At 43.7% G+C, this 18,507-nt stretch overlaps 2 long non-coding RNA genes across 4 annotated transcripts; one reads left to right on the forward strand and one right to left on the reverse strand.

Moving 5' to 3' along the window:
* Nucleotides 1-144: 144 nt before the first annotated feature.
* Nucleotides 145-14,220, reverse strand: LOC144302630 (uncharacterized). Of its 2 annotated transcripts, XR_013369571.1 has the most exons (6): nt 14,093-14,220; nt 12,500-12,568; nt 11,758-11,872; nt 3,479-3,561; nt 3,315-3,338; nt 145-2,978 (listed from the first exon to the last, which is right to left on the reverse strand). It is a non-coding gene; the product is annotated as an uncharacterized LOC144302630 (long non-coding RNA). The 2 variants fall into 2 exon arrangements; XR_013369572.1 differs by lacking the exon at nt 3,315-3,338.
* Nucleotides 8,967-17,860, forward strand: LOC144302632 (uncharacterized). Of its 2 annotated transcripts, XR_013369575.1 has the most exons (5): nt 8,967-9,168; nt 12,034-12,073; nt 12,537-12,600; nt 13,685-13,791; nt 17,709-17,860. It is a non-coding gene; the product is annotated as an uncharacterized LOC144302632 (long non-coding RNA). The 2 variants fall into 2 exon arrangements; XR_013369576.1 differs by lacking the exon at nt 12,034-12,073.
* Nucleotides 17,861-18,507: the final 647 nt, after the last annotated feature.

Consider the following 18,507-nt stretch of genomic DNA (forward strand, 5'->3'; position numbering starts at 1 on the left):
CAAAGGCCCAGAAAGAATTTTTGAGACATTGTGTGGTACAGCTTCCGAAGTTTATTTAAGTAGTACAGGGACAGGACCTGTGGGCAAAAAGAGCTGCACTTTTTTTTTTTTTTTTTTTAAGAGCTGCACTTTTGCTGTATGAAGTTGGTAGTTAATATGCTTAGTGTGCCCAAGGAGGGGGTGAAGGGATATGCGGGGAGTATGAGATCATAAATGTTTTCTTTGAGTTTCTACTCATAAAACCACTTTCCTGGGACACCTGGGTGGCTCAGTGGTTGAGCATCTGCCTTCTGCTCAGGGCGGTGTCCCTCTCTCTACCTCTCTCTGTGTGTCTCTCATGAATAAATAAATAAAATATTAAAAAAAAAAAAAAAGCTTCTTGAGGTTTTTTTGGGCACCAGCAGCTGGCTCAGAAAAGCGTGTGGCTCTTCATCTTGGGGTCTTTTGGGGACACACCAACAATATAAGAAAACTTCACCATTTTAACAGAGAAAAGCAGAATTTCAATCTTATACCAGTGTACTTTAAAAATCCATTCATTTCAACTTTAGTCCTAACCACATATAAAATTATTTTCCAAAAATTTCCCTTCACAAATCTACAACTTTCTTTTCATTCAGATTTTGTCCTAAGCCTTTTCTCTGCAAATAACCAGTCTCATTTTAGGACCAAATTACTTTCTTTTTCCCTCAACAAAATGTATTCCCATTCCTGGTATCTTTCTTATTAAAAACATCTTTTCAGGGGATCCCTGGGTGGCTCAGCGGCCTGCCGTTGGCCCAGGGCGTGATCCTGGAGTCCTGGGATCAAGTCCCACATTGGGCTCCAGGCATGGAGCCTGTTTCTCCCTCTGCCTGTGTCTCTGTCTCTGCGCCTCTCTCTCTCTCTCCTCTCTCTCTCTCTCTATCATAAATAAATAAATCTTTAACAATAAATAAAAACATCTTTTCTCACATACAGAATTCCTTCCCTAATTTCCATCAGTCTTCATTACATTTAGCAGAATTTTAACTCTTAGCAACCTTAATCTCGAGTGAAAAATTAAGTAGTAATCAATTGTGAACTGTTACACCAGAATTCTTTAGATCTGAAATTTATATTTCAGAGTTTCAAAAGACATGTTTTTCCATACTATAATTTTTCAATAAAGCAGAAAGCATGATTACCAATAACCCCAAGTAATAATAATCCTCAGTCTCTAAAATAAGCCAAAAGCGGATGAACCTAGGTTCAATAATCAATGATTTAGTATACTATCTTATTTGGAAAAGACTTAGATATCCAATAAATTTAACCCAATTTGTCACAATTTAGAGGAACTTTAAAGGTTCAGGTTACAAAGATTTTAAAAGCTTTTTTAACTTTAAAACAAAGTTACCCATGAGAACTTTTAGACAGACAAAATAAACCATCATATTAAGCCATCTTTTGCTGACAAATTGCAACAGATAACATGAGCTTATCTGACCTTTAGTAAGCGTTGGTAGAATAAAAGTTTTAATGCTACTAACTCAAAACACATGTCTTTTTTTTTTTTAAGTAGGCTCCCTGCCCAGCATGGAACCCAGTGCAGGGCTTAAACTCACAACCCTGAGATTAAGACCTGAACTGAGAACAAAAGTTAGATGCTTAACCCACTGAGCCACCCAGGCACCCCCAGACATCTCTATCTTAATTAAACTAACAAATTAAATTAGTCTAAATACCAAATATGTTGCACCTGGGTCCACTTTAAAGTTCATCAAGTTGTTCCCCCACTGCCAATTTTTACCTGGGGGAGCCGTAGGGATATGAAGTGTGCAGTTTCAGTCCAGGGAGAGATGCTGTTTGCTCCTTTGCTGGCAAAGGGTAGGAGGAGAAGGATCCAATAACACGAGAGGCATGGAGGCCAGGCATTATTACAAAAGAAGATGAGGCACTTTCTTCCTTCAATCCTGTTGTCCAAATTGACTCCAGTGTGTTAGGAGACAGGCCAAAGGGGAATCCTCTGGGACTGAGGATGTTGATCCCTTAGTCAATTCCTACAAAACTAGGAGAGTACATTAACTAACTAGGAGCCCATTACCAAAATCCCCCTCAGCCCTGAATGGGTATCCCATCAAGAATACGGCTAGTTTCCGGGATTCCAAGTGGCAGGAGATGTCCTTCTTTCTCAACAACTCTGATACCTTTGTACTACCTGAGAAGGGGTGTCGACCTCCCTTTGCTCCCCCACTGCATCCTATGCTACAATAGATGCTGGTAAATGGACTGAAACACCATAGAGATTAGGGCTGCCTCTTTCCATTTTGGGGGTTCTATATGTTTGGTGACCAAGAATCATACCCTTTGTAACCTTGGGTCTAGTATTAATGGATGGGGTAGAGGCCCTAGCCTTTGCCAAGAAAGGGCAGCTATTTTATATCATATGAAGCATCATATATCTAAGCTAGAAGTACTTTCAATCAGAGAGCGAGACCAATAATGCCAAACAAACCATAGGACAAATGAGAGACATCTATTAAAAAAAAAAAAAATGAAGTATGGAATTCTTGTCTAATCCAGGCAACTTTCTCATGGGCTTTAGCCATGATCTAGCGCCAAGGGAGTAGTCACCTATTGGTTGAGCGCCCCACCTGGGTAATAGCTCCAGCTGTGCTTTCCCTTTGGGAAGCACACAGTTAGCCATATCTTGGATTTCATGCTCAGTGAGAGATCATGCCAGGATACTTAGGAGGTAACCTTACACAGGAGTCTTAGAATGACCATCCTAATAACATTATGTGGCCATCCCATGCCTGAAGAGAATATATGCAGCAAAAGAACAGGAAAAATAAGGAGAATCTGTTTTCTTAGCTCAACACCGTTATGGCTGAGGTAATAGTGTCCAGTCAAGCATCAGGAGTCCACCCCTCCCTGTAGTGTAGCCACTGGCAAGAGGTTCTCTCTTGAACACTCAGGCAGGACATGTTCGAAGGTACATACTATTCAGGTCATCCCTGAAAAAGAAAAGGAACAGGTAAGAAACAAAGACCAGGAGTAAAGAAGACTTACCAAGTCACACTGACTCAGTTCACTCCATTGTCCCCATACGGGTCCCCATACGGGCCACCAAAAATGTGGGATTATGGAGCACAATGGCCAAGAAAGAATTCTTGAAACATTGTATGGTACAACTTAGAAAGTTTATCTAAGTAGCATGGGGACAGGACCCACAGCTCTGGGCTAAAGGTGAACATTTTTCTGCTTCTATTTCCCAGCAGTAACACTCTGGTGGAGGATGTTGGTAATGGGGGAGGCATGCAGTGCAGAAAATAAATGAGAAATCTCTGTACCTTTCCTTCAATGTTGCTGTGAACCTAAACTTAAAAAAAAAAAAAAAGTCTTTACAAATTTTTAAAACTTTTTAGTATAATTGCTTCCAGAATTAGTTGATATGGCTGAATAATGCTTTGAGCTATTCTATTTTCTACCTGTGTCTTCCCCTCTACCTTCTTACCTGAACACAGTTCTGTAGCAAGATAGGTGAAGTAGCTCTCACGAGATTTAACTGGCTTCTGTTTTCCAAAAAGCCTCAGCCCACTGAGGAAAAGAATATATAAGGGAAAAGGCTGAATGTTTGGGAGAGGCAGGAGAGAAGTCTGATAGCCACTTCAGACTAGAGATTTCAGCTCCTAGTGGAGGAAACCATCACACCTAACAGGAAGGGCTGCGTCGGTTTCTAGTGGGAGACTGGCTTCGAGGCCAACTCCATCATGGCCTTTTGTGACCCAGCATGACCAGGAAGTGGCAGAGAGCTTCCGGAGCCTACACAAAGAGTGGCAGCCTCAGCAGTGACAGTCAACTTGCCCCTACTTGGGTTTGTGGGCTGATTCGGCACTCTACAGAAGATAGTGTTGGCCTGGAAAGGTCGGACGGAAGACAACATCCAGATGCAGGAGTACATACTTAAAATCCATAAGCTTAGGCAGCCCGGGTGGCAGCAGTTTAGCGCCACCTTCAGCCCAGGGCCTGATCCTGGAGACCTGGGATCGAGTCCCATGTCAGGCTCCCTGCATAGAGCCTGCTTCTCCCTCTGCCTGTGTCTCTGCCTCTCTCTCTTTCTTTCTTTCTCTCTCTCTCTCTCTCTCTCTCTCTCCCCCTCTCATGAATAAATAAATATTTTTTTTAAAAATCCATAAACTTAAAAATCTGAGGTGCTCAGATGCTCGGCTACCCCCAAAGAGGAAGGGAGGGGGGAACATCAGCTGCTTTGCAGCTCTATATACTGGAGCCAGTATATAGAATATCAAACAAGGAAAAGGGAAAAGGAAAAGAAAAAAAGATGATAAACTTTGGTAGTTATTAACAGATTATATGAAGAGGAGGCAATAAAACATGAATTTTATGGCAATCTCTGGTGCTCGGGTCAGACTACCTGCTTACACATTCTCTGGCTCCAGCACCAGAAGAGAAGGCCTGAGTCACAGAGAAGAGCCTCTAGGCAAGCTAAAACACTTGCTGGTTTGGGGGTTGAATAGCTACAGACCTCAACAGCCCTCTGTTGTCTCCCATCACATTGTCCTCATTGGAATTATAATACAGACAACCTGTGATTTTCCAAAGCTGGAAGACACCTGTGGCTCATTTCTAGGACTTCAAAGAAAACACAGCAGCAACAGCTCCTGTGATTACAGTCCCAGTGTATTGAGGACAATGAGCCGGGAGGATTTCCTAATATTTCGTAGAAGTTCATTTCAGCTACAAAAAAGCACCTAACTATATGATACAGTAGAGCTCACAGACTCAGAGGGAATCTAGAAAAACCTCATTTTAGGAAGAAAAAAAATCTACCCACCATGTTGCCTTAATGCTGAATTTGACCCCAAATTTGATATTACTACCTAAAAATATATAAGCTACACAATTTCATTTTGGGGTGGGGGAAGGACAGAGCTAGAGGGAGAAGCAGACTCCCCGCTGAGCAGGGTGTCAGATGTGGGACTCGACCCCTGGACCCTGGTATCATGACCTGAGCCAAAGGCAGATGCCTAACCAATTAATCCATCCAAGCTCCCCAAGATTTCCTTCTTTTTATGGCTGAATAATATTCCATTATATATATATATTGCTATATCTCACAACTTCTTTATCCATTATCCATCAGTGGATATTTAGTTTGCAGCCATATCCTGGCTACTGTAAATAATGCTGCAGTGAACATGGGGGGAGGTGCAGATACCTTTTCAAATTGGTGTTTTTGTTTTGTTTTGTTTTCTTCAGATAGATACCCAGAAGAGGAACTGCTGGATCATATGCCACTAGCTTTTCTTAAATGCTCAATGTTAATCTTAAAATGTGTCTGTAACCTTAAATAAATTTGGACACCTCTTAATTTAGGCACTTAATATTCAGTTTCCTAGAACATTCTGTTTGTAATTGTTATGCCATCATATTTATTTTAATTATCCAAATATCTTGGGGTGCCTGGGTGGCTCAGTCAGTTAAGCATCAGCCTTCAGCTCAGGTCATGATCCCAGGGTCCTAGGATCCAGTTTCCTTTTGTTCTCTTTCAGGATGCCCTTAGTGTTCATTATAACCAGAATTCACCTTTTCTGAAAGTTTAGGCAGATTCGAAGACAAAAGCATACGGTATGATTTGTCCCATACCCTGTCTCATTGTTGAGATGATCCCACCAAATAAGTGTTAGAGACAGCGTTCAAAAAAAGGAAGAGATTGCCACCTCACCTATGGCATAACTTCAATACAATGGCTAACATTTATTGAGCACTTACTATGAACCAGGCACCGAACTAAGTCATTCATTCTCTCACTTAATCCTCACAACCACCCTATAAAAGAGTTACTATTTTTTAAACTTTTAAATGAAGCATAAAAAAAACAAAACAAAACAAAACAGTGTCAGGGCACCTGGGTGGCTCAGTGGTTGAGCGTCTGCCTTCAGCTCAGGGCATGATCCCAGGGTCCTGGGATTGAGTTTTGCATCGGGCTTCCCTCAGGGGCCTGCTTCTCCCTCTGCCTTTGTCTCTTCCTTTCTCTCTGTCTCTCATGAATAAATAAAACCTTAAAAAAAAATCTCTATTTTTATCCTTATTTTACAAAGGAAGGAACTAAACATTAGCAAGTTTAAATAACTCTCTCAAGCTACCCAGTGGGGTTTTCTGATTCCAAAGCAGGTGTCTCCACTGCTGGGCCGTGTGCTTTCATTTTCTTTCTCACCTTCTGTATTAGCTTCCTAGGGTTGCCATAACAAATTACCATAAATTTGATGACTTGAAACAGCAGAAATTTATTCTCTCAAAGCTTGGGAAGACAAAGTCCAAAACCAGGGTGATGGCAGGGTTGCATTCCCTGCGAAGTCTCTAGGAGAACCTGTCCTTGACCTTTCAGCTCCTGGTGGATCCAGGGCTTCCTTAGCTTGTGGCTGTGTGACTCCTGCTACAGCCTCTGCTCTACATGGCCTTGTCCCCTGTGTGTCTGTCTTCTCTTTTTCTGTCTCACATAAGGACACTTGTCATTGGATTTAGGATCAACCTCAGTAATTCAGGAAGATATTATCTCAAGATTCTTATTTACACCTGCAAAGACCCTTTTTCTGAATTTGGTCACATTTCACAGGTTCCAAGACACATCTTTTGGATGACCACTATTTAATCCACCATGTCTTTCTAATACAATCCCTGAACAACAACAACAAAAAAAACAATCCCTGAACATCCAGGCACCTGGGTGGCATGGTCCGTAAAGCAACCGACTCCTTCAGTCTCAGGGTCATGGGATTGAGTCCTGAGTTGGGCTCAGTCTGCTTGGGATTCTCTTTCTCTGTCTTCCCCTCTGCCTCCCCTCCCCCTCCACCCAGTGCTCTCTCTCAAGTAAATAAATAAATCTTTAAAAAAAAAAAAAAGATCCCTGAACATTGTTCTTGTCACATAGACAGTGTTAAGGGCTTCACAGACTTATGAAAAACTAGATAATGAATCCCAGACATCTCACTTTCAGCAGAATATGCTGAGGCCCAAAACAGGTGCTTTGGTCAAGGTGACACAGTAAGTTCACAGCAGATTCAAGGCCACACTTAAACTTCCTAATGCTGCATCCAAAGGCCATTTCACATCATGAGAGGATGATTAATATATATCACTGTATGATTAAAAATGTTTTCATTTGTCAAACAGTCACAATTAGAAACAATAATGTCTTTGTGTGGCAAATTTCTCTCAGCTCTCAGGCCCAGGAAGGTTTTTTTCTTCCCCAGCTAGACTACAGTACACATACCTGTGAAAGCTACATAATTATCTCTATCGCTGGCTGGCTGCTAAAGTATTAGATCTGAATCTCAGAATCTGACCAATTTCCTTCTCCCCAGGCCAAATAAATTATTTTTCCTCAGATGGCCTTTGTATTAAAATTTTGAGTTACAGCTTCAAAATACAAGATACCAAATACCAAAGTGAACCAGGAGGCAGACCAATGTCTACCTAGAGAATAGGAGGATGCAGCCTAGAGAATAGTGTAGGGGGAGCTTTGAGAACTGGTAGGGGGTGTTAAGCTCTCACCGCTGGAGCAGGTGTGCAGGGCTGGGAGAGAATTCATGAGGGCTCCCTTTGTAAAGGTTTATGGGGGTGCCTTCAATACTGCCTCTCTCCCCCAGGGTCTGCCCATCACCTCAAGGCTGGTGAGAAGAGCTCAGCTCGCCTACCCTGCCCAGAGGGATGGCGTGGCCTGGCATTTACCAAGTCCCGTGGAAATCTAAGAGGGGACTGCCAGCATGAGAATTGGCCTGCACTCTCAGAGTTGGGGGGTGCCGCAGAAGCACGTGTATCCCCAAGGATCAGATGAGCCAGGACAGGGTGGACTAAGGCCCTGCCCACTATGCCAACAGGCCTCTGATCGAAATGCTGGAAGTATCCTAACACTCTAAAGGCTGCAGAAAGAGTAAACAAGGAGCTGGAGGGGAGCACATCCCCTGGTCCAAGCAAACTGCAGATTAGAAGTCCCCAAGGATAGGGACACCTGGGTGGCTCAGTGGTTGAGTGTCTGCTTTGGCTCAGGGCGTGATCCGGGGTTCTGAGTCCCACATCGGGGACTTCTGCTTCTCCTCCCTCTGCCTGTGTCTCTGCCTCTCTCTGTGTCTCTCATGAATAAATAAATAAAATCTTTAAAAAAAAAAAAAAGAGAGAGAGAGAGAGAGAGAGAAGTACCCAAGGCTAGATGCCAAGGAACCCAGGAAAGAACACCAAAGAGCTCCAAAGAGCTGCAGAAGAGCCTCCTGAAAAACAAGTCAGCTTCACAGATCACATGATCTCCCAGGCCCAGAGAATTCTAACTGGGCTTCCAGAACTTTCCCTCCCCTCCACCCTCTGTCCTAAGGCAGGAGAGATTAGAGACAGTGGGTAGCTAGGGGTGGGTGGGGTGGGTGGAGAGGAGGTAGTTTAGAAAGAAGCCAGCCCTGTACTTGCCCCAGGAATCAGCAACCCCCCTAGAGCAGGCCTTATCCGAGGGAGAGGGAGTAGCTTATAGTCTCAAGGGAAGTTGAAGCTTAGACAATGGGACTAATTTCTGAAAGGAGACTGTGTTTTGCAATTTAAAGGGGCCTCAGGACTTTGTGTACCAAACTGTGTGTATAGCCAACCAAAAAAGCCAGGCCTGTTGGTATTTTCAATCCAAGATCTTGGAAAGAACTTTCCTCACAGTTATTTATTTTAAAGGGCCCTTCCTCAAGGAACAGAATTTTAAAGTTGCTATGTAGTTGATAGGTTCCTGTTCAAATTATCACTCACATTGCGTTGAAAACAAAAGTCACCATCTCCGCCACCTATCCATGAACAATTGGAGATCTATTATTCTTAAACAAAAAGATGTTTGTTACAGTAGGACAATGTTGGCAGAGATGGGTCCCAGCTCGTGATGACTTCAACAGCCTGTCCCGTTCACTGGAGGACCTTGCCTCCCTGGTTTCACTGGACCTCGAGCCAGGAGGCTCGAGGAGAAAAACACAATCGACTCACTTTTGCATAGAGAGCAACTTAGCCATATCTTATTATATAAGCTTCTGACTTCCATACTCACAGGGTCAAATAATGTTTCCTATAAGGAGGGATAAAATGTTCCTTCTCTAAAACTAATTCCGGCATCAACTGAAGAGACACCATGGTTTTCACCCTGTACCCACTCGATGGCAACCAAAAGTGAGTCATGCATTTATAAAAAATAACCTACTGTGTTATGTGCATTTGTGCACATAACCTACTGTGGTGTGTGCATTTATAAAGATAACTGTAATTTTTCCCAAAATTACATAGCTGTCAAAACCATGAAACTCATATATATGGTGAGGCCATAAATGACTGCAGTTCAGCATTTCATTTCCTAACAGTTCTCAGAGAATTAGAAACTTCATATTCATGCACAACTTCTGAATTTCTGTTCATGCAGCCTACTCTATCCAGCTACAGGATTCATAAAAGGTAGTATTGCCAGATTAACGATCAGGTTACCAACAATGATTAGCTAACATTTCCAAAAGGACAAAGATCTGGATCTCATAAAACTGGGAAGCTTTCTGGTATTTAAAACTATTCACCTGAAGAATGTTCTGCTAAATAAGTCAGAGATGATTGACAGGATTATTTTTATAACTCAAATGATCTCAGCTTATAAAGAATTATGTGTTATTTGCAGTTGACAAGTTGGTTACTACAGGGGAAAAAACTACCTCCTGGAACTACTCCTAACTCTGGTTGTAATACCCCAGAATGTTTCAAATTCCCTCAGTAGTTATTAGAACATTTCAAAATATTTTCTCAGAAAAATCTTTTTTACTTCAGTTTTTAAAATACGTATGGAAAAGTTGTAACCATACAGTAAGTTGTAGGATGTAACTTTTTAACAATCCACACTGCATTTCAGATCAGTGCAATGCCTCTAGGTGGTAAGACCTGGGGGGACTGGAAAGATTATATTAACATTGGTCAAAGCATCTGTGGAATAATTCTTCAGAAACTATCTTTAAAGTTATTGTATGAACCAGACTAAAACCCAAAAACAAGCAGAATTGAAATAGGCACATTATTTCATTGGTCTATCTTATATATATATTTTTAAGATTTTATTTATTTATGCATGAAAGACACAGAGAGAGAGAGAGAGGCAGAGACACAGGCAGAGTTAGAAGCAAACTCCCTGTGGGGAGCCTGATGTGGGACTCGATCCCAGGACCCCGGGATCACGCCCTGAGCCAAAGGCAGCTGCTCAACCACTGAGCCACCCAGGCATCCCTATCTTATATTTCTTTTTAAAAAGAATTGAACAAAGGGAAACTAGCCCTATCGGACCTTACGGCATACTAAACAACCTCTATATTAAAAGAACGAGTTACTGATACAAAAATAGACAAACAGACTAGTGGGATAAACCAGAGCTGACAGGAATGCAGATCCTTTTGGAGCAGAATGTGGCAAAACCTAATAAGACCACATAAGCACTTCTGTTTTGATCTAGTAGTCCTAGGAATTTACTCCAAGAGACACCTCCAACAATATAAAAATTCATACGCACAAGGCTATATGTCACAGCACATTTGCAGCTGTTGGTGTTTGCAAGACCCTAGAAACCACCTCAATGCCTATTCACAGGAGAGTGCTTGAATAGCCAAAGGTGGGCCTCTCTCGGGGGCCCTACTCAGCCCTATACAAGGGGAGGAAGCTCTTTACGAGCCTGGTACGCAGTGCATTCCAGAATATGCCACCATGTAGAAACAGCAGAGTTCAGAAGAATATCTACAGCACACTACTTTTCAGGAAAGAAGGAAAAGGATCTAGGAAGAGACCTGTCTCTTCTCAGCTGTGCCCAGAGAACCCCGGAAGTGTAGTTCAGAAGCTAGGCCGCAGGTCATCCATGGGGCAAGGGTGAAGAAGGAGGAAGAGAGTGGGGGATGGCAAATGCAGGCCGAGCCCTGTTTCTCCAAGGATGCCCTGCTGTGTAGTTGTGATGCTTGCACTGCCAATGTAGAGTTTTAAAAATACATTTACAGGGGTGCCCAGGTGGCCCAATGGGTTAAGTGTCAGCTCTTGGTTTTGGCTCAGGTCACGGTGTCAGGGTGGTGGGATGGGGCCACATCAGGCTCCGAGCTCAGCAGGGAACCTGCTTGGGAGTCTCTCTCTCTCTCCCCTTCTCCTTCGGCCCCTCCCCCACCATGCTCTCCTTCTCTCTAAAATAAATAAAACACCTCCAAAAGGGATCCCTGGGTGGCGCAGCAGTTTGGCGCCTGCCTTTGGCCCAGGGCGCGATCCTGGAGACCCGGGGCGAATCCCATGTCGGGCTCCCGGTGCATGGAGCCTGCTTCTCCCTCTGCCTGTGTCTCTCCCTCTCTCTCTCTCTCTGTGTGACTATCTTAAATTTAAAAAAATATAAATAAATAAATTAATTAAAAAAGAATGTTTAAAAAAAAACACCTCCAAAAAATACATGTACATAAAATATATCTTACAAATGCCATGGAAATAACAGTGATTCTTGAAAGAAGGCTAGTCACTCTATGAATGAGACAATGTCTGGACTTCTGATAAAGAAACGAGATAACGGAACCAATTTTGTTACTTACAAGAGAATGTTGAAAATTTCAATTTGAAGGAGTTGGAAATACAAAGAGCAAATTCGGCACAGTCTCTGCTTGAAGTGAGCTTATATGCACTAACTGTCTCATGGCAGAACCATGTTAATTAGCAGTTTGGAATGTTACTGAAATGTTCCCATCCCTGTTAGCAACCAGCCCTGACCTGTGCATGGATGAGCTGAAGTCCTCGCAGGTGCGGGGGTTGGGGGGGAACCGCCTCGGAGAAGGGCCGTCTGTGTGCCCACACAGCCCCAGTCATCACAGGTTTCTGTCAGAAGCTTATTAAAAGAAACTTGTTACAAAACAGGTTAGTTCAGTTCAATTCCAAATACACACTCGCAAGGTGCTCACCTGTATCTGCTGAGTATCAACACGGTAAAGGTAAACTTTGTTTCATCTTTTCTTGATAAAGCTGTTTTACCCTTTTTCCCTTTTCAAGTGAGAAAATCTCCAGGATCATGAGATGGCTGGAGACCCAGGTATGATATAAAATCTGCTTTCTGACAATATTTCTGATTATAAAAATAATGAAACATCTTATTTAAAAAAAAAACACATGGGTGCGGAAGTGCAGTAGAAAATGTAATAATCCTACCCTTCCGAGTAACCACTGTTAATGGTATGTATGATATGTATAGAAATCTCCTCATTTGTGGACATTCACCAATAAGGCGAAAAATTAACTCAGGATAGAAAACTCATTGCCTCTCCCAGTCACCAAAGGATGCAGTTAATGGAGACTTGCATAGTAATGTCACTTTGTACTTAATGAACACGTGGCCTTATTAAAAGTTTTAAAATCCTTTCCTGTTATAAGTCGAGCAGACTCTGTGTTTTCTATGTATCTCTCTGTATTCTATGCATTTGCTGACATTGGATGTTGCAAAATTATTAGCCTTTATCACCTCTTTCTCATGAATGTATAATGTTCTCTTCTTCCAGAAGCTTTCTTTCTCCCCAGCAAGTACTTCTTCCTAGAATACATGCAGTACAGAGATCAGCTGAGGTACAAAAACCCCACTCCCCCGTCCCTTGAATTTTATTTATTTGCTTATTTATTTATTTATCCCTTGGATTTCAAAGTGCAATTCGTTTAAACTGCCTTCCACCTTCAGTTTCCAACACCTGGGAAAATTCTCAGGGGTTCCTCAAGACTTCTGAAAACTTCCCTGGATTTAGCTTGAAGTCCCCTTGGCCCCACACGTGATGTCTCTATGTCACCTCCCATGTCATCCCAGAAGGCGGAGTTCAACCACATTTCCAGTTTCCACGAGAAATTTCTTCCCACAAAGCAGGTTGTGGGGAAGTCCTTCCCAGAGTCTGGAGGACGGCCTGCCACAGGTCCTAGCATTCCACCACCTGCCCCGCCTCCCTCCGCCCTCCTCTTCCTTGGGAGCCCCCTTTCCCTGGCGCCAAAGTCTTCCCCTCAGCTATTCAGGAAGTCTCCTCTTTCTTGGGAGCCAATGGTTCCCAAAATTTGGAAAAGCCAGATTCTTCCCTTCAAGCTCTTAAACAGAGCTCGCTGCTTTTCGAGCCACTAGAGGCTGGTCCTGAAGCTGCACCCCTCCACCCCCCACTGCCCACTGGCCTGTGGGCCCCGCCAGTCAGTGGCCCTCAGTGGAAGTGAGGCCCTGTCTCCAACCCTGTGCCCCGTAGACCCCAGAGTCTCCCAGGTCCCTCGTTATCCGGGCCTACAGCTTCTACCTGAACCTCTCAGGGTCGCCAGTACCACCCAGAAATGTGCTAGAAATGCAAACTCTCAGACCCTACCCCAGATCTATCACATCAGAAGCTAGGAGAAGGGGCTACTAGTTTGTTTTTAACAAGCCCTCCAGGGGTTTTGATGCTTGCTGCAGTTCAAGACTTCCGGCATTCACATCCAGGGTTTAAACCTACTCCTTATGGGCTTGTCAAATTATTTTGTGAATGAAGGAGCACCCCCCGCCCCAGGCATTTTCACACCAGCTACTGAGACAAGAAGTATGTCCCTCTCTCACTATATTTCATATCCATTATAATACATCTGCTTCTTGCTTTTCTCACTCTTCCTCTCTGATGGGACACTTTTCCTGCCTTGTGAGGGGACACAGAGGTGGAACCCGAGATGGAGCCATCCCTTTGACCACAGCCTGATTCACCGAGTCACCAAGCCACTCCAGGGTAACCTGAGTGGGTCCAGCCTGTGGGTGTCTGAAAGGTAGGGGATTCACAATGGGACACTTAGGTCCTCATGTGTAAGAGCGTGTGAGTATAAGATGTGCATTGAATTAACTAGCAAACACCAAACTCTAAGATGAGAGGTTGAAAGGCTAATATAAATTAGGAGCACTCCCACTAGCTAACAGGTAATTAACTTAAAGGCTTTGAGTTATTTGGGGGGAGCAGAGGAGATACAGGAAGTGAAGAGTACCCAGTCCCTACTCACTCTGCCCTGCAAGCTTATGGACCAGGTCAGAAAGAAATTCTCCCAAGAGGGGAGGGAGGCTTACAGCTTCTACCTGAACCTCTCAGGGTCTCCATTTTCTTCATCTTTCTCCATCTCTTCCATACATCCAAACGACAATGTCTTTTCCTTGAGATATAACTGACAAATAATATTGTGTAAGTGTAAGGTGTATAAAGTGATGATTTGACACATGTATATATTGCAAAATGATTACTGCAAAAAGGCTTAGTTAACAACATACATCACCTTACATAGTACTTTTTATTTTTCCTCTTTCAGACAAAAAAAAAAAAAGTTAATATCATCCATGCATATTGAGAATACAAATGAATTCCAGAGGATGGGGGTTATTTACAGCCCACATGCAAGCTCTGGCCTCATTTTATACCTTTAAGCATCTCTATCTTCTAGAAAGGCTCTCAGTTTTGCTTTCAGGATGCCACATGCTTTGATCTAACTCCTTCTCCCTGGCTATGTCTTCTCTTTTGGGAATCCTTTTCTATGCCTGTGTCTACATATTGATGTTCCTTTCTTGGGTCCCACTTCCCTTTCACTCCACATATTTCTCTCTGCTAACCACATTTATTGTCACAGCTTCAGTTACCATGGGTAGGCTGAGGGTTGGCTAATCCACAGCTTTAGTCTAGACTCCCATGTCTGCCCTAGAGCCCCATATTTTCCTGCTCATTGGACATCTATCTCTTCTTGGATGTCTTCTGGATACCTTAACATCAGTCCTAACTCACAGCCCTACCCCACATCCTAACTCTTTACCTACATTCCCCATCTCTGCAAATGGCACCATCACCCTCTAGTTGCCCAACACCTTGACCTCTACTCCTCACTTTACAAACCAGTGAACTACAAAGTCAAGAGTCAAATCCTGACCTCATGATTCAGGTCAATATGATTCCCTCTGGGATATCCTATGTAATGGGACTCCCCACCTAGAATTTTGCTCTCCTCCTCTCCACACAGACAGAGGGAGAAGCAGGCTCCATGCAGAGAGCCTGACGTGGGACTCATCCAGGGTCTCCAGGATCACGCCCTGGGCTGCAGGCGGCGCTAAACCACTGCACCACCGGGGCTGCCCTCCAATCTCTTTCTTATCATAGGACTCACAGAAAATGACAACTTTTGTACAACACACTGGGATAACCATTTGAGAATTCTGAAAGAAGCCACTAGGTTTTGTCTGTTATCCCAGAGGCTAAGGGGTTCATAATCTGGGCTCTCTTCAAAGCCATTCACACCACCCTGGGAGCCTCTGGACTAATTCCTTCACCCTGCTGCAGTAGAGGGGCTTTCCAATGCACAGACCTTACCAGGTCACTGTTCTCCTTAGACTCCTTCTGTGGCTTCCTGCCAGCTTGCATGGCTCTACAAGCTCCTCCCTCACCAGCCTCCTTCCTCCTTCTTGCTTTCTCCTCACATTCCCTTCCTCATGTCCCAGTCACACCAAAATGACTTGCAGTTGTTTTGGAGAGAGCTTTTGCTTCTAGATTTCCCTGCCCTTCCCACAGCAGCCTGTACTCCCCTAAGGCTGGCACTCACTACTGTCCAACATGGAAATTCACAGAGGGCAGAACTCTGACAAGAACCATGTCTGGCATTGAGTGAGAACCCAAACATTTCTTGAAGAGTGAGCAAAGGAATGAGTCAGCTTTTGTGATAAAGCACCAAACCAGGGGGTAGAAACTTGGGTCCCTGGTGTGCCTCCAGCCCACTGACCCACTCCAGATACTCCTGTCTGGGCCTCAGTCTTCTTGCCCATCAAGTGAGAGGACTGGTCTCTGAAATCCTCTTCAGGGTAAAGGCCTGTGTTCCCTGGGGCACTTTGGATCCCAGCAATTCTACAAAACGTTGTAACTCTTGATCTTTGCAAACAACTGGGGTTAAATTTGTAACAATTGCTATAAATTTCCTCACCAGCAGAAATTGAAAAGTAACTAAATGTAAACCAGTATATTTTTAATAATACTTTTTTTTTTTTTTTTAAGTAGGCTCCATGCCTAGCACAGAGCCCAGCAGGGGGCTTGCACTCATGACCCTGAGATCAAGACCCAAGCTGAGGGATTCCCTGGGTGGTGCAGTGGTTTAGCGCCTGCCTTTGGCCCAGGGCGTGATTCTGGAGACCCAGGATTGAATCCCACGTCGGGCTCCCGATGCATGGAGCCTGCTTCTCCCTCTGCCTATGTCTCTGCCTCTCTCACTGTGTGCCTATCATAAATAAATAAATTAAAAAAAAAAAAAAAAAAAGACCCAAGCTGAGATCAAGAGTCAGATGTTCAACTCATGAGCCATCCAGGTGCCCCAATTTTTAATGATACTTTTTTTGAGTTCCACATTTGGGAAAGATAGCAAACTTGGCTTAACCCTACCCCCCTAGGCCCCATTCCTAGTGTTTAGTGTTTGGCTTGAGGAGGTAAGGTCATGACTGTGGAGGAGGGAAGGTTTCACAGTCCCTGTGCCTCCTTTCTTTTGGCTTTCATTCCCTTCTCCCTCCTCCACCTAGTTCACTTGGTTGGAGGAAGGAACAGATACACTGTTTCACGGCTGACTGTAAAATAAGGTCCAAGTGAAGGAGATGAAGAGCTAAGTAACACAAGGTCCCCAACAGGCTCTTCAGCAAGTCCTTTTAAGATTATATTTTTTCCCAGACTATAGTCACCAAGCAAAAAGCTTTAGTCATCAGGAGGAAAATGGGTTGCATTCATGCTACACTTTATATGGCGCAGTGACTCCAAATGAAAATGAAGCTAATAAATGACCCAATTCAAGAAGAAAGAAAAGAAAGGTCAATCTTTCAAGGGAAGAGAAACTAAGCAACTCTGCCACTTTACGGGCCTTTCCTCCTGAAATTTGCTTTTAGTGTGTTTAAGGTTAAAATCAAGTCTCAAACCATATGAATTGCTCCTGTAAGGGTTTCTGCTGGGTGGAAATACTACAGTTGAAAGACCTGGCTAATAAGTGCTAATCAGAATAATATTGGTCATCAAATGCTGAACCATTGAGTTATTGTTTTTTTAAAAAATATTTTATTTATTTATTCATGAGAGACACAGAGAGAAAGAGAGAGGTAGAGACACAGGCAGAGGGAGAAGCAGGCTCCACGCAGGGAGCCCGACGTGGGACTCCATCCCGGGACTCCAGGATCACGCCCTGGGCCGAAGGCAGGCGCTGAACCGCTGAGCCACCCAGGGATCCCACCATTGAGTTATTGTATCTATTATGGGCAGTCTGAGGCTTATGCTACGTGTTCTTGTTCATTTATATATTTGTTCTTTGAGAGAAGCTATTGCAATTCTAACCACATACGCATATGCACACACAGCCCCTCTGGAGTATAATCTAAATCTGCATCCTAATGATAGTTTTTATTTCTATAGTTCTTTTATGCTTTTTAAAAAAATATACTTATTTCCTTTCGGTGGTGGGGGGCAGCGCATGGGGCAGAGGGAGAAGAGAGCGGAGAATCTCAAGCAGACTCTGCTCAGTGCAGAACCCAACATGGGGCTCAGTCTCACAGTCAGAGATCATGATCTGAGCTGAAACCAAGAGTTGGACACTTAACCAACTGAGCTACCTAGGCGCCCCGAGTTCTTTTACTTTCATAGGCACGTATTATTTCACCTTCATTCACATTTGCTTCTTTAAAATTTTTCTAGGGGCGCCTGGGTGGCTCAGCAGTTGAGTGTCTGCCTTTGGCTCAGGGCGTGATTCCGGAATTCCTGGGATGGAGTCCCGCGTTGGGCTCCCTGCATGGGGCCTGCTTCTCCCTCTGCCTGTATCTGCCTCTCTCTTTCTCTCTGTGTCTCTCATGAATAAATAAATAAAATGTTTAAAATAAATAAATAAAATCTTTAAAAAAATAAAAATTTTCTAATACACCAAATAGAGTAGTTGATAGAACTTGAGATTTGAATGGAGTGATAAGGAAGGAAGTGCAAATTAAAATATGTTCTTGCTTCAGCACCTTATCGTTTTGCATAATGTCCCCTGTAGATAAAATGATTTTTCTTCTGGCTTTACAGTGAGAAGTACCAGGGCTGTTTCGATAGGCCTGCCTCTTGAGAGTGGCTGCTTGCAGGAGAATGGGCCCAGAGCTCTGTTTCCCATGAGGTAGGGTCATCAGTCTCCTGGGTTTCCAGGGGTGGAACTGACTGACCCTAGAAAGAATGGAACAGTGGTTTTGGTCCAGCAGGGGTGAATGCCAGAACACAGCTTCCAATGTGGGGAATTTCCCTCATGGGTCCCACAGAGATGAGCCCTCTGGGTTGGCACCCTGGGAGCTAACCCCAAGCGAGGGCCTTCTTTGGCTAAGCCGAGTGCTGAGGGAAGGAGTGTCCTGCTTCAAAGGATCACTTAGTCTTATGCCCCACCTGGTTCCATGGGGCCAACAGATATTGTCTATAATAATGGAGGACCAGCCTCAAAAAGTGACACTAAATACCAGTGAGACACCAT

The sequence above is a fragment of the Canis aureus genome, chromosome 31 (assembly GCF_053574225.1).
Source record: "Canis aureus isolate CA01 chromosome 31, VMU_Caureus_v.1.0, whole genome shotgun sequence".
Lineage (NCBI taxonomy): Eukaryota > Metazoa > Chordata > Mammalia > Carnivora > Canidae > Canis > Canis aureus.